Genomic DNA, 12,976 nt, shown 5'->3' with positions numbered 1-12,976 from the left:
GCTGGAAGGAAACAGACAACCGAGCAACACCACTTGGTAACGAAAAAAAAGGTTGTATGAAACACAGAAATAAACATGCGACTCATGCTTCCCTCGAGCTCACCACAGCCTCCCGGTGAAGAAGTAGTTGTTGTACCGGCTACCACGCAACCGTATCGGTGGGCAGGACAGGCTCAACGGAAATCCAAAGAAAACCACCTTACACAGCCCACGCATCATTAAAACGAGACCCAGTTCCGAGTCCGCGTGTGCGCAAAAAAAGTCTCCACAAGCCACTCCAGGCTTGGCGGGCGATTTGTTTTGTGTTTTTACCTCTCGTGCCTGCTGTCTTTAGCTCGAGGTTCAGGCACCGGGAGGCTTGGAGCGGGATGGGAAAGCGACACCAGTGGGCTCCTTCGAGACTGGCTTGATTCATTGACAAACTTCGTCCGCTCCTGTACCTTCGCCATCCGGCGCGCGATCTGTGTAAAGGGTTTATGAATGAATGCATTTTTTATTAGTGAAATCCTTAACTGCAGCGTAGCGTGGGACGTGAATCGCAGTGGTCCTCACCAGCCACCCTCCCATTATGTTTCTCCCTTTCCTTTCTTCAAACAAGCTCACGGATGAATGCATCGCTTGGCACGTTTGTTCGCCTGTCCCCGGAGTGGACAGCAGTCGGAAAACGTGGCCCTTTAAACCGTGTGTTAACGTGCGATCGTTGTCACTTTCTCCTGAACGGATAGAATTTCAACCAAAATACCGAAGCAGGCCATTATTCATTGTAAAGTGAGGACTTAATTTTTAAGGTCACCTTAGACGATACTGAAAGTGAGTCCAGCAAGATGCATTTGCATTTTGGTGCCACTCAATTCAACCATTGGATTAGAAGGTAACGAAAATCAACGTTTGATTTGAACCTGTGAAGGCCTCGACTTTTTGTTTTTTTTTTTGTTTTTCATACAAGCGTCCCATATTCCATGACCCTAGTAACAATTTCAGGCCACAGCACAACAGCGACACCCGTGAGATCAAACATCACCAAGAATCGTGTTGGTGTTCAATGTATGAGGTGAGAAAACTCGATTTCCGCCATCAAGTCTAGAGTATACCTTACTCGTGTAGGCTTTCAAATTAGATCGTCGTGTACAAAATCCTTGTGCGTCTAGCTCGAAGCCTAGTTCTTCGAAATCCCCTAGATCGATCACCGATGCATGCTGGCGATCAATCGATGCCGATCTGAACAGATTGACAGGACAGTGTGAAATTTATTTCGGTTCAGGTGCGGTATGGCTGTCAACTGCAAAAAGACGCCGGATATGGTGGGCCCAGGCCAATGTCTTGCAGGCTACCAAATGTGACCACGAACAACCGGGGGCCGAAAGACGACTATGACTCAATTTCAGAAAGCGTCCGTGGGCAGTGTTGGAACATGTGGCAGTGCGAATGGAAGTTTGCTCTAATTGACACAGTTTCCTCCGATTTGGACGTCGTCAACCATACCGCCCAACTATCGTTGGAAGATATTGTTGTAAAAAAACCGCTCATAAAAGAAGGTGTCATTTATCTTTAAGGCAGCTGGATCGACTCGCCCGACAGTTTGTGGATTTCGATCGACGGTAACATCTCTATTAGAGTTCACAGCTAAGAGGCATGTATGTGTTTGTGAGATCGTGGCTGCCCCTAATGTGCACGAGCCCAACATAAATCTCGTTACTGTGCCCATAAATTCCCGCGCCCGTTGAGGTGAGGTGAGTTAAATTTGAATTATTACGATCAGCGCACTCAATATGTAAGAGTCGGGCGGCATCAGCCGAGTTGATGTAGCAGTGTTGTGTTTGCCTCCTCCTCTTCCTGCGTCCCGCCCATGCATTTCCCCCAGGGCGCCGATCATGCTATGTGGAGAAGATTCTGTATCCACAAGCTCAATCAAGCCGATCGATTTAGGATTCTCTTCGAGCGCCATTCCAACCACACCCTGTGATACTGTGTCTTCCGGCTAGAAGTTTCGCAAGTCCATGGTTTTTATGTTGACGAGAGTCGGAGTTTGGCTCATAGATGATTAGCATAGTCAACGGTTGCAATCTCAGCTGTTGAGTGTATCTCGCTGGCAAGAAACGAGCCTTTCAATCCAAATCGTACGGCGCAGATCTCTATGGCGTGCAGGCAAATTTGTTCGCTATTTGCCAAACCCACGGAAAACGGTTTTCAAGCAACGCTTTGTGCTTTGGCGCTGCATCAACACAGGCTTAGCCACGTCGATCCATACCAGCAACCAGAGGAGAGAGCAGGCGAGCGCATAAATCATCACAAAAGTCGTTTATAATGTCGTTTAATGATATGCTCAAAGTAAATATAATAACCACTATCGAACATTCCTGCGGGATAATTTTGCCAGATGCAGTTTTCCGAGTTCTTTCTTTCGCGGGTGAATCTTGGGAACGCCGACCCACAAAGCTCATGCAAGCCACAGAAGGTCACTGCTGTCAAAGATACGTTATTTTCGTTCGGCCATATCATTGGCTCGACGACAACAAGCCATCGTTTGCTTGAAATTGAGTCGTTGATGGGTAATTTATTCAGACAATAAGAGCTCTTTTGTTGAACATGTGATCGTACAAGATAGATTTATAAAGGTTATAATTTTTTAAGGTGGTGGATTTTTAAGTTGTGTTGTGATAAAATTCGCAGAAGTTTGCTGTATTAGTTTTCTCCAGAATGCGCTCTAAAATACACGAATAAAAGGTAAAATGCAAAGTGTATCAATTTAGTGGTCACACTAATTGATAAAAGAGCACAAAATGCGCCACACAGAACGGAAAAAATATAGCACAATGTGCCGAGATGAGGACAGTTGGTCCACCACGCACGTGAGATCCTCTCTCCAAGAAGCCAGTTCGTCCCAAAAAGACTGCCCGCTTATCTCCCTGTCATTATCTTCATCGACATCAACTCGAGCGAATGTAGTCCTGTGTATTTTTTTATTATTATCGGTAAGAATGTTGTTTTCCGTAACCCAAAAAAAACGTGCACAAGAACCGCTCTCCGATACAAAACCAAAGATCTACAGTGCACCAATAGCAGCATACGTGTTTTTCGGAGTTCTTGGGATTTACACATCCCCGAGAACGCGAACGATAAGACCGACGAGTTTGAAGCTGTCAGCATGCAAATTATGATTGAGATTCTTAATGGAAGAGGTTATTCAAACTTTCGGACCTTTTGCCATCAGGACTACCCATGTCGAGCTGGTGCGCGAGATCACAGGATTTGCCCAATAATAACTTTATCCTTTTCACTCCGAGCAGTCCTTGCTGAAGCAAGCGAGAAGTTCTCGCTGTAGTCTGCTTTGCCCTATCATTCGTCGTTGTTTTCGAGTTATGTTTACATTATGTGGAAAATTAATGGCTTTGGGTTTGTGCAAAATTATCAATTTTCTCAAACATCTTTGACGAATATGTGGACACGCATATTGTTTTTGTTTACTTTTGTTGGCTTCTTAAAGGATAAAAGGGAACAGTTCAAGCTATTAGCTAGCAGTTTCTTAAGCATTCTTTGAAGTGGGCTGCCTCACACATCAATGTTGTCAACGATCAAGTGCCGATTGATGTGTAAGTTAAGGGCCACCACTCGTATGAAGTCACAGATGGTAATTAGCAGCTTGTTAGCCAATTCGTAAATTCCAACATGCTCCTTCAGGCACTCAAGGTGCTAGAAACACTTATCGTACACACGAACCAATGATGCATCAACGCGGACCAACTTCCAACTCTACCGGTTTCTCTGCCTGTTGCACTTTGGCCATCGACTAAGACTCTGCAATTAAAGTGTAGTTAGCGATATTACTAGAACGGACTGTGTATTTAATATCTTAGAGGTTGGCCGACTTGATTCGATTTCACACGCCAAAAAGGCGCCCCGCTTTAGCACTTTGCGGACACGAACGATCGTGGTTGATTTCTAAAAGATCGCTCCAAACATGCAAACTGGCAATGAAGAGGTTCAAATCCAGACCGGTCTAGAGAAGTGGGAAATGCCAGCTCATTACATTTCTGTCGTTGCACCGCGCTCTTTTGATAAGCCATTACCATTCGATTGACCAAGCGAGAAATGTCCAATATCCTTAGCTAGACGCGCTGGCAATCCAAATCCACGCTACACGGACCAACCGGCCGAACTAGCAACGCCGCCTTTAGAAGTGTGGTGTGTTATTGCGTGACTTTGGGCAGTCACCTTAAGCTTTGGCTAATATTTGAAAGGAAAAACCATCGGACCCTCGGCAGCTATCGGCACGATTTTTCATTTCCGTCGCCACATGCCGCATGCACTCTCGACGACTCGGATGCCTGCTGTAAATGGGTATTCATATCTTACTCACTCCCATGCCTGTTCGGTCGGCATACGATGTGTCGTGACGTGTTGATTTAGTGCCGTACCTAAATCATTTAATTTCGCTCACTTTTACGATCGGAAGAGATACTTCAAAAATGCGATCAAATCACTTCCATTAGAGGTAGCACGCAAAGAAAACGGGCAAGATATCCTACTTTAACTGGTGTTTCTATTTTTGGGGAGCGTTTACTACATTAACTAAATATAAAGCATACAATTTGAATTTATCATTTTTTAATGCCCCATCAAACCATCCGGAATGATTTGGAGTTCGTCGAAGGAGTTCACTACTAAACGTTCTAACTACCCAATCGATGATGATGATTTGATCGCTTTCGATCGCCAGTCTGTGGTGACTGTGGCATGGTGGGCATAATTTTTCGATTTGTGTAACCAGTTTTCACCTTCCAAACGATTCACCATGAAGTTGTACCCAGCTCTTTCTCTCTCTGTCTTCCTATCCGAACGTTAATTAACGAGCCTCTTATGCCACCGTGATGAGTCGCTCCTGGGAACTTGAGACCTCCGAAAGGATTATTTTCGATCGTTTGCAATAAACTTAACTGCTGGTGATGATCTTTCTCACTATGGATTTGCATGGGGCATGGGCAGTGTAAGGAGATTATAAGCGCAATTTAACCGCCCCACAGATGATACTTTTGCCACCTCTACCAGACGTGAGAAAGATGCACTTCTTGGTAGCGTTTATTTGCATATGAATGTGCGATGGCGGTCTTTCGTGCGTTTATCTTATCTTCAAGTACCGCACTTTGTTAGAATCGCTTTGATGCGCATATGAATGGCAATGTTTGTGAGCGTATGTTTAGTTGCAATCCCTGTATGATGGTAAACATTGAAGAACATCTGCCTGTGGATCGAGGAAGATTTCTTCTTTTGAAGATCTCCCACGCACGGTACGCAGTACTACAGCTGAACAAATCGCAAGAGTGTAGCCTGCCTGCAACTAGTAAGAAGCTGTAACTTCTCATGGATCGTGGATCGCGCCGGCCTCAACTTTCAAGCGTACAAATAATCTGTACTCACAGCAAAACCCTGCCCCTCAGTCTCAGCCCCTCCTGTCAGTCAAGATCGGCGATGCAGGAGAGAAGATCATCATCATCATCCTCACCAGCAACATTCCCATTCACCTCGATTTGCAGACTTGTGAAAGGTGTTGAAGATGAAACGACTCCTCTATCAACGGAATAGCTACCGCAGGCCGAGTAATTCATAAATGTGCATTTAATGCGCACCGTTCAGAGGCAGCCGCATCTCCGGAATGTGCGTTTCAACCCTCGAGGGCCTGCAGCAGAAAAGTGATCCTCTAAACAACGCCCTCAGCTGCTACGGCACGAACAGCTATAGCGCCGGTGGCAAATATTTACACGCATAACTTATGCTCGATGTGTTGGATCGTGGTACTGCTGCAGCGATGGAAAAGCTGCTGTGAACTGCTTCCGGCTACGGTATGATTGAGAAGATAAGAAGAGCCACTCGAAACTGCCCACGGTTAGTAAATATGTCTTCGTTTTGTATGAGATCCGCGCTGTAGCCCAGGCCAAGCCTAGGCCAAACGAGGTTCACGGTAACTGAGCAACAGCAACAGATGGGGAAGCGTATTAATCACGTTTATTTGATGACGAAATAATTTGCTATCGTGTAGCATTCCCGCTCATGATAGGCGTATTTTTCCGTCTGCAATCGAAAGAAAAATTTATGGACTCGATTTGTCATTGTAGCGTGAAGCTACTGAATCAATGAATTACCCTTCCTACAATTTATAGGACTTTATTTCGAGGCAAGATCTCAACAGATTGGGAACAGCCCGTGAAATACGTAAATCCGAGACCGATTCCCATAGTCGCCATTTTTGTATTTTACACAGACAGCTTCTTCTGCCCTGTCCCCAACCCACTAGCCATAATCTCAAACCTTAATCTTCTTTAGTCCCAAGCCAAATTCCGAGCTCACTGCTCGAGCACTACTACAAACCTTGCCAACCGATCATTAGCCATGTAATTAATGTTTTACCAAGGAAAATTAATACCAACCGACAGTGTACAAAGCGCACATGCCTGCACACACACTTGCGTATCTATGCACCGATTGCAGCGATACCGAACACGCTGTATTGCTGCGTTCACTACCGGCCTACACAAAATACGCGAACCCGTCATCTGCTGGAACTCGTCGTCTGCTAGGGTTGCTGGGCTTGTTTAACCTCAATTCAGAACAGCCCAGCGGTGGATCAGTCACTCTCCACCCTGCCAAAACCCACACCCACCCAAATCATCGTTCTCTCGTCTCGCCTTTCCGCTCTATAAATCATTTTTTCGACAGGAGCTATCTAACATGTCCCCTACTATATTTGCACGTTTCAAGTGTGAAGAACCGGAATCCAAGCGGTTAATTTGCTGTGGCGGAACGCCAAATTCTGCACCGATCGTTGACGGTAGCTTACACTTCACGCCTGCATGACTGGAACATGACGGGCCTGGGTAGTGGACGAGACAGTAAGTGCTTACGCACCGATACGCACGCTTCTTGGGCCAGCATTAATTAAAATCCTCCCGTCCGAAATTCACCTCCCAACAAGACACAAAATTAATGCTGTTTAACACTCCATTCGCTCGCACCTAAGAAGGTGCGCAATCCGAGAAGATCGACCGCTTGGATCGATTTGTTCCTTTGAGACGTCGTGTGGAAAAATTCTTTTTCGGCAACGCAACGGCAATTCGGTTGCCTCTCAAAGTGATTTGCGGACAGGAAATTATGCTCTGCATGCCTCTTGAGAAACTTCGGCTAAATAACTAGAAGAAAGAAAGGTTGTACGCGTGGTAAGAACACGTTTACAGTGTTAAGGTCAAATGGTTCTCTTTTCGTAAGTTGCTGTTCAAACTCCGAAGCGTATTACAGGAAAGTAAATCCGATTATACAATCTTCTTGCCACCAAGCAACGCCTATGTAGCGTTTTTCGGGTTAAATTCCCAGTTTTACGATCGATAAGCTTGTTCTGAGCTGTTTAAGTGAAGGTTAAACGGTTGTGATAATTCTTTGACTTGTTGCACCGTAATGCAGGATACATGTTTTGTTGACGTTAAGTAGGATCAAATGCCAAATTATCACCAAATCACAAGCAATTCGATTTAAGTTATCACTTTTTGTGCTCCGTGACTCGGTGACAGAATCTGTTTCCAAGAAATCTGCAACTGATCTCGAAATAGTTCAGATGTTTCTTGCAAACTCGCCGTGTTTCTGTGAGCTTGCGGGCTGAATAGGTCACTGATGAACTCTTGCATGAAAGAGCATGAGTCCTTCTTGCACAACAAATGGGCAACGGAGGCTCCCACCAAGGATCGCACCATCCTTGACACATAGACGTCAAAACGGCTTTAACCTATAAGAGGTCTCGTCTGCCGAGAAACCTTTCGACGCTGTCTTTTCGTTCAATAGGCTTCATCGGGGCGGTCCGGTGGCGCCGGTCTTCACACGGAAGGGCCGGGGTTCAAATCCCATTCAGACCGCCTCCCCGTACGTAAGGCTGACTACTTTTCTACGGGTAAAATTAAGTCACAGAAAGCCAGAAATGGTAGGCCGAGACCTCTCGAGGTTGTAGTGCCAAAGAAGAAGAAGAAGAAGGCTTCACCGTCTAAAGGGCTGTGCCTTCTGAGGCGTCAGGCCATGTAAGGAGCTTCGTCCTCTAAGGATCCTTAACTGTCAAGAGAACCTTTGTGAAGAATTATATCACAATGCTATTACTGACAGTTTCCTTGTTTATGCAAAGCGTTTTGTTTGTATCAACAAGCTAATCTACTTGATTTTATCCCTTTTCCCGAAACAAATTTCATGACATGAGCAACCTTCTAAAACTCTTCCAAAGTTCAACAATACTGCTTTCACGATCCCTTCATCAACTGCCTCCTGCTGAACCAGTTCTCTGGCTTAGTGACCCAATTATTCGCCCTTTTATAGTGCACCGCTTGGTGCACATTTCACCGTTAAAAACGGTTCTAACATGCACCGGTTGTAAAATGCACCGTAAAGCTCCAACCACGAAAAGATCAAGCCATGGGTTTCTCCGTGACGGACGATTATCTTAAAAAACATCTCCCCATCCTCCTTTGTTCCATACCCCATCTCCAGAGTTAGGAAGAGGCTTACAAGTTGCAAATGATTTATCCATAGCCGCCATGACAGTTTTGACCGGGTCGAGTCTTCAGCAGAGTATGACTGGAACTTTTATTGCCCTTTTCCCCTTACGGAAACCGTGACTCGAACCATGGGGAGTCATTTCTGTTTTCATGAGACATATATCCCTTGCTCTCGTCGCTGCTCTGAGTCGATGCATTACGCCATGTTATGAGCAGAATGAAAAAACGTGCCTATTTCCCTACAGGTTGGCTCTCATCAGGGAAGTTTTTGCTTAGACGTAAGTCAACAGGTTTCCGGTGATTTATTCCGTACGAAGGTACAGAAATTATGTGAACTGATCAGTGGTGCGGGAAACCTGCCTGCTCGTGCGCTCCGCGATCGCTAGATTCATTCATAAACGTCTAATCAACGATCGGAACCCATCGCTCAGTGGTCTATGTTGAGTTCGGTGAGTTATCGAATGTCTGATCGAAGTTTATTGCCCATCATCTATCTGGTGCCAATTTTGAGCAGGTATCATTCGTCATGCTGTAGAATTAGCTCGCAATATTTTGTTCTAATTCAACGGTAAATATATTGCTGAACATGGACATGAACATAGAGGGTGTATAACATCAAACTCAGCTAAATTAATTTGAATGCAACATTTGAACGGATTAATTTAATCCAAATTGGAGATAAGCTAAGAGTTTATCTATGCCTGTTTGCCTAGCAGACCTTCTTCTGGCCGACGACCGAACCAATCCACCCATGTGGACGCAGATCACCCCAGGCCTCTCATATTCATATCTCAATCAAAAGAGTAAGATTATTTTTTCACCACCCTTTAACGGGGCCACCGACCAGCCCTTTTTACCTGAGTGTCGGCCACTCCCTCCCGTGACGACGTAGGTCTTTCTAATCCCGGTAACGGAATAAATCAATTAGTACAACACACGCCGTAACCCTAATGGCATCGAGATGGTGAAGTCAAAAAACAAAACGAAGTACGAAAAGCCCATTTATCTTCAGCTACGATCTCCCGGTGCCGATAATACGATGGCCACGATCCTTCAAACTGCAAGGGTCATTTAGGCTGGTGAGCTGACTAGGAGCAAATGCAGTCGTGTGGAGCCCTCCAACAACGGACACAGAAACGCATGGAAGGTAACTTTGGCACTGCAAGCTTTGAGTATAAATGGAAAAAATTCAATCGACTCACGATTTCCATCAAACCGAGCAGCACACTAAGCAGCACCGTCAGGCGGTCCGTTCCGTCAGACAGTTCAAGAATGTTTTCTCTCGCGTAGAGATAAAAAGAGCTTAGGGTCCTCCAAAAGGCAGGGTGGATTGGGTCTCAAGACGTGCTATGAGAATCAGGAGATAGATTTACCACGCGTACGATGCATAGTTTCCACTAATCGATCGACAATCTCCAAAGTTCTTAGACGATTGACAAGTCGTTCGTATGTGTTTGGAGAATAGAAATTCTGCTCATGTATTCCCGCCGGTTTATCTTACAGGTTTGATGCTCTACCCCACCCACGAGCAAGGTCTCCCGCACACAGGAGAAAGGGATCCGCGTTTTATGCGAAGGGATATAAATAACGCTAAAAGTGCTATAAAACAAACTGTCGGTGCGATCGTAGAAGATCGCGAAATTATCACCCCAACACTGGCAGAAACCGTTCCCGAGCTGATGGCAGCACCGTCCGTGTGCAAGTGCACAAAATCCTCCCTTTCTCGCTTTCCCTGATTCGCACAGAACTTGGCCAAGAGTCACACGGAACGTACCATGGTGGCTCCAATTTGTCTGATGATGCGATTAATCCCATTTTCCCCTTCTACTACGACCATCATCGTTGATACTACGAAAGGTTTGCAGCTGATGCTGGTGCCTCAGGTGATGTTGTTGTGGTCGGATTCGTTTGTTGCAGCTTAAATTGCGCTGGATGTGCAGCTCTCACCGGGGCACTTGTTTTGTTTTATTGCATTTTAATGTGCAATTTCATAACGGATTCACGCGGCGTTGCACGGGGTGGTAACACTCGCCGGATCGCCGGCGTGGCTGGTTCTGCTGCTGCGGCACGCCGGGAATTCTGATCAGCAGCAACACACTGACAAGTCCCGACCCGTTGACAGCGTGGCACCAAGAGAGGGAACTATTGTGCCGGCATGATCTCTTGTGGCACACCAGCACGCACATAAATTACCATTCGGAATTTATAGCTTGCGACAGCGTGTGGTGGTGATTTGCCATGGCAGAGTCCGGTAAGGTGAAGATGCAGTGTTTCTGTTGGAGAACACGAAAGCTGATGATGATGTTGCAGTTTACTCTGCGCGAGTGCGTGCTCCGAACGGTTGCAGGATGTAATGAAGAAAGTAGATTCAATGTATCATTGTTGCATTCCGAGGTGTGTTTGGGCTGGATTTTATGAAACATGACGTGTGATGCAATATAAGTCAACATCCATCAAGAGTCATTCTGTCCATGAGGGGAAGTAACGTGTTGTAGTTGTGGCACAACTTTTCTACCAAGGATTCTTCCTTCCAAGTCATCAAAAAAGATGACTTGAAATGGAAAAATGCTTAGTTTTACATCGCAGATAGATCAGTTTTAACATGAGAGTCGCAAGAGTTGCATCTCTAGAATTGATTGAAACTCCCTTTTATAAACCGAATGAAGACAACTCCACATCGCTCTTCTTCTCCATTTGATCACACCAGATATGCAGCAAACAAATAATGAATAGATTGAAAGCCATTCAAAAGCGACCAACCGGAACGATGTTGATGATCGAGATACACATCTTCAAGCACGACCTCCAGTATGAATCTCCTGTGTGATCTGGGCCAGCGTCGAGACGGGTTACAGATGCCTTTTTTCCTATTCAATGTCTTTTTTCACATTTCATTCACTAAACAGCGGCGAAGTGCCGGATACTTCGAACTAGAAACATTTTGCCCAAACTCGTCGAACCCAATCGAGATTTTGCTCCGTGCTAAGAAAACTCATCGTTACTACTTTCAACGTGTACTGCAAAACCACCATTCCATTCCGGTTCCTGTTTTACATCCAAATTGCCAACATAGAAAGGATAGCATTGGGAAACGGTTTTAAACACGTTCTGGTTCGGTTTCGTCTCCAAGCACGAAGGTTGGACGTAACGAAACGACAAACTTTTTATTAATTTTATTCAATAAAAATTCCGCTAAGTCATTAGTTTCTAATTGATTTATTATTAATTTTCATATCATTGGCATAGCGGTGGGAGAACACAAGCAAACGGAGCGATGGGATGTAGGCATAAATCTGAACCCCGGCCATTAAAAGTCACGGGCGTGCGCCACATGTACACAGGATGATGATGATAAAGTTGTACATTTTTTAAACTCTTCCTTCCAATCTCATTCAACTTCTCTCGGCAGAGGCCCTTTCTCCGAACTCCACCAGACCCGAGCGTCTCGGTTCAATTAATCGAGGTGGAAAAAATCAGCCACGTCAGGGTACCGCTTTGCCCTTGGCTCTTCTCTCACTTGCCGGGAGTCCCACATACCCTTTATTCCAATAACATCGGTTCGATCGATTTTCTACACCATGATAAGTGACCGCATCCGGACGAGCGTTAAGACCACCGAGCTTAGCAAGTCAACCCAAGCAGTCTACCAACAGCAAATTACTCATCACACGATGATGGCGCGACTAGACGCGACCTCCAAACCACCACCCAGCCACCATCATCCAGCACAATGACCACACACGATGTACGTTCGGCGGTAAATTATCACGGCCTGGTGACGATCGACGAAGCGGTAGTGGTTGAAGCGCTGAATCGCGATTAATTTTCCCAATGAGCCGAGGTAAAGCGACGCACACGCACACCTGCTGCTACGTCGGACAGCGTTATCTCGGTAGCATTCGTCCTCTGTAGACGGTTGGTGGGAGGAAAAATCAATCGAAAAATGCCGCCCATTCTCTGCGCACCGATCGCACATGTTTGCAGAAGCTAGGTGTTGTGTCTGTTTGCACAGTTCGTAACCAACCTGGATCGTATTGACATAAGCGATGCGAGACCTACGCAAATTTCGAACCACCCAAAAAAAGTCAACAGTCCGTCACTGTTGTGAATTATTTGTCCCAAAAAGCGAATGACGGAACGAAGCAGAAAACAGTAGAACGTATTAAACGAGGTCCCGAGTGCTCGCAGTGAGACAGCAACGAATCCAGTTCGCTTTGCGATCATACTTGCCCGATAACTCGATGCGGAGGATGGATAACGTTGATCTGTTTGCCAGGAAGCTTATTACAACGCATCCATAAACCGGTTCCACGTCATCGTTTCACATTTTGCACAAAATACATAAACCTCCATCAACACACGCCGGAGCGAAGAAAAAAGGAGTTGAAATTATAATCATCAAAAAACTTGACGATCGAAGTAAAACTTTATAATTAACTCGTCGCGAACATCAT

The 12,976-nt window shown here is 45.5% G+C and overlaps 1 protein-coding gene across 4 annotated transcripts in view; it reads right to left on the bottom strand.

Annotated features, from left to right (window-relative positions):
- The window catches only part of LOC118514155 (laminin subunit alpha-1-like), a 73,756-nt gene that overhangs the window by 27,875 nt on the left and 32,905 nt on the right, over window positions 1–12,976 (bottom strand). The window lies entirely within an intron of this gene.

Source organism: Anopheles stephensi, chromosome 3 (assembly GCF_013141755.1).
Source record: "Anopheles stephensi strain Indian chromosome 3, UCI_ANSTEP_V1.0, whole genome shotgun sequence".
Classification (NCBI taxonomy): domain Eukaryota; kingdom Metazoa; phylum Arthropoda; class Insecta; order Diptera; family Culicidae; genus Anopheles; species Anopheles stephensi.
This window is presented reverse-complemented; position numbering and strand designations above follow the sequence as displayed.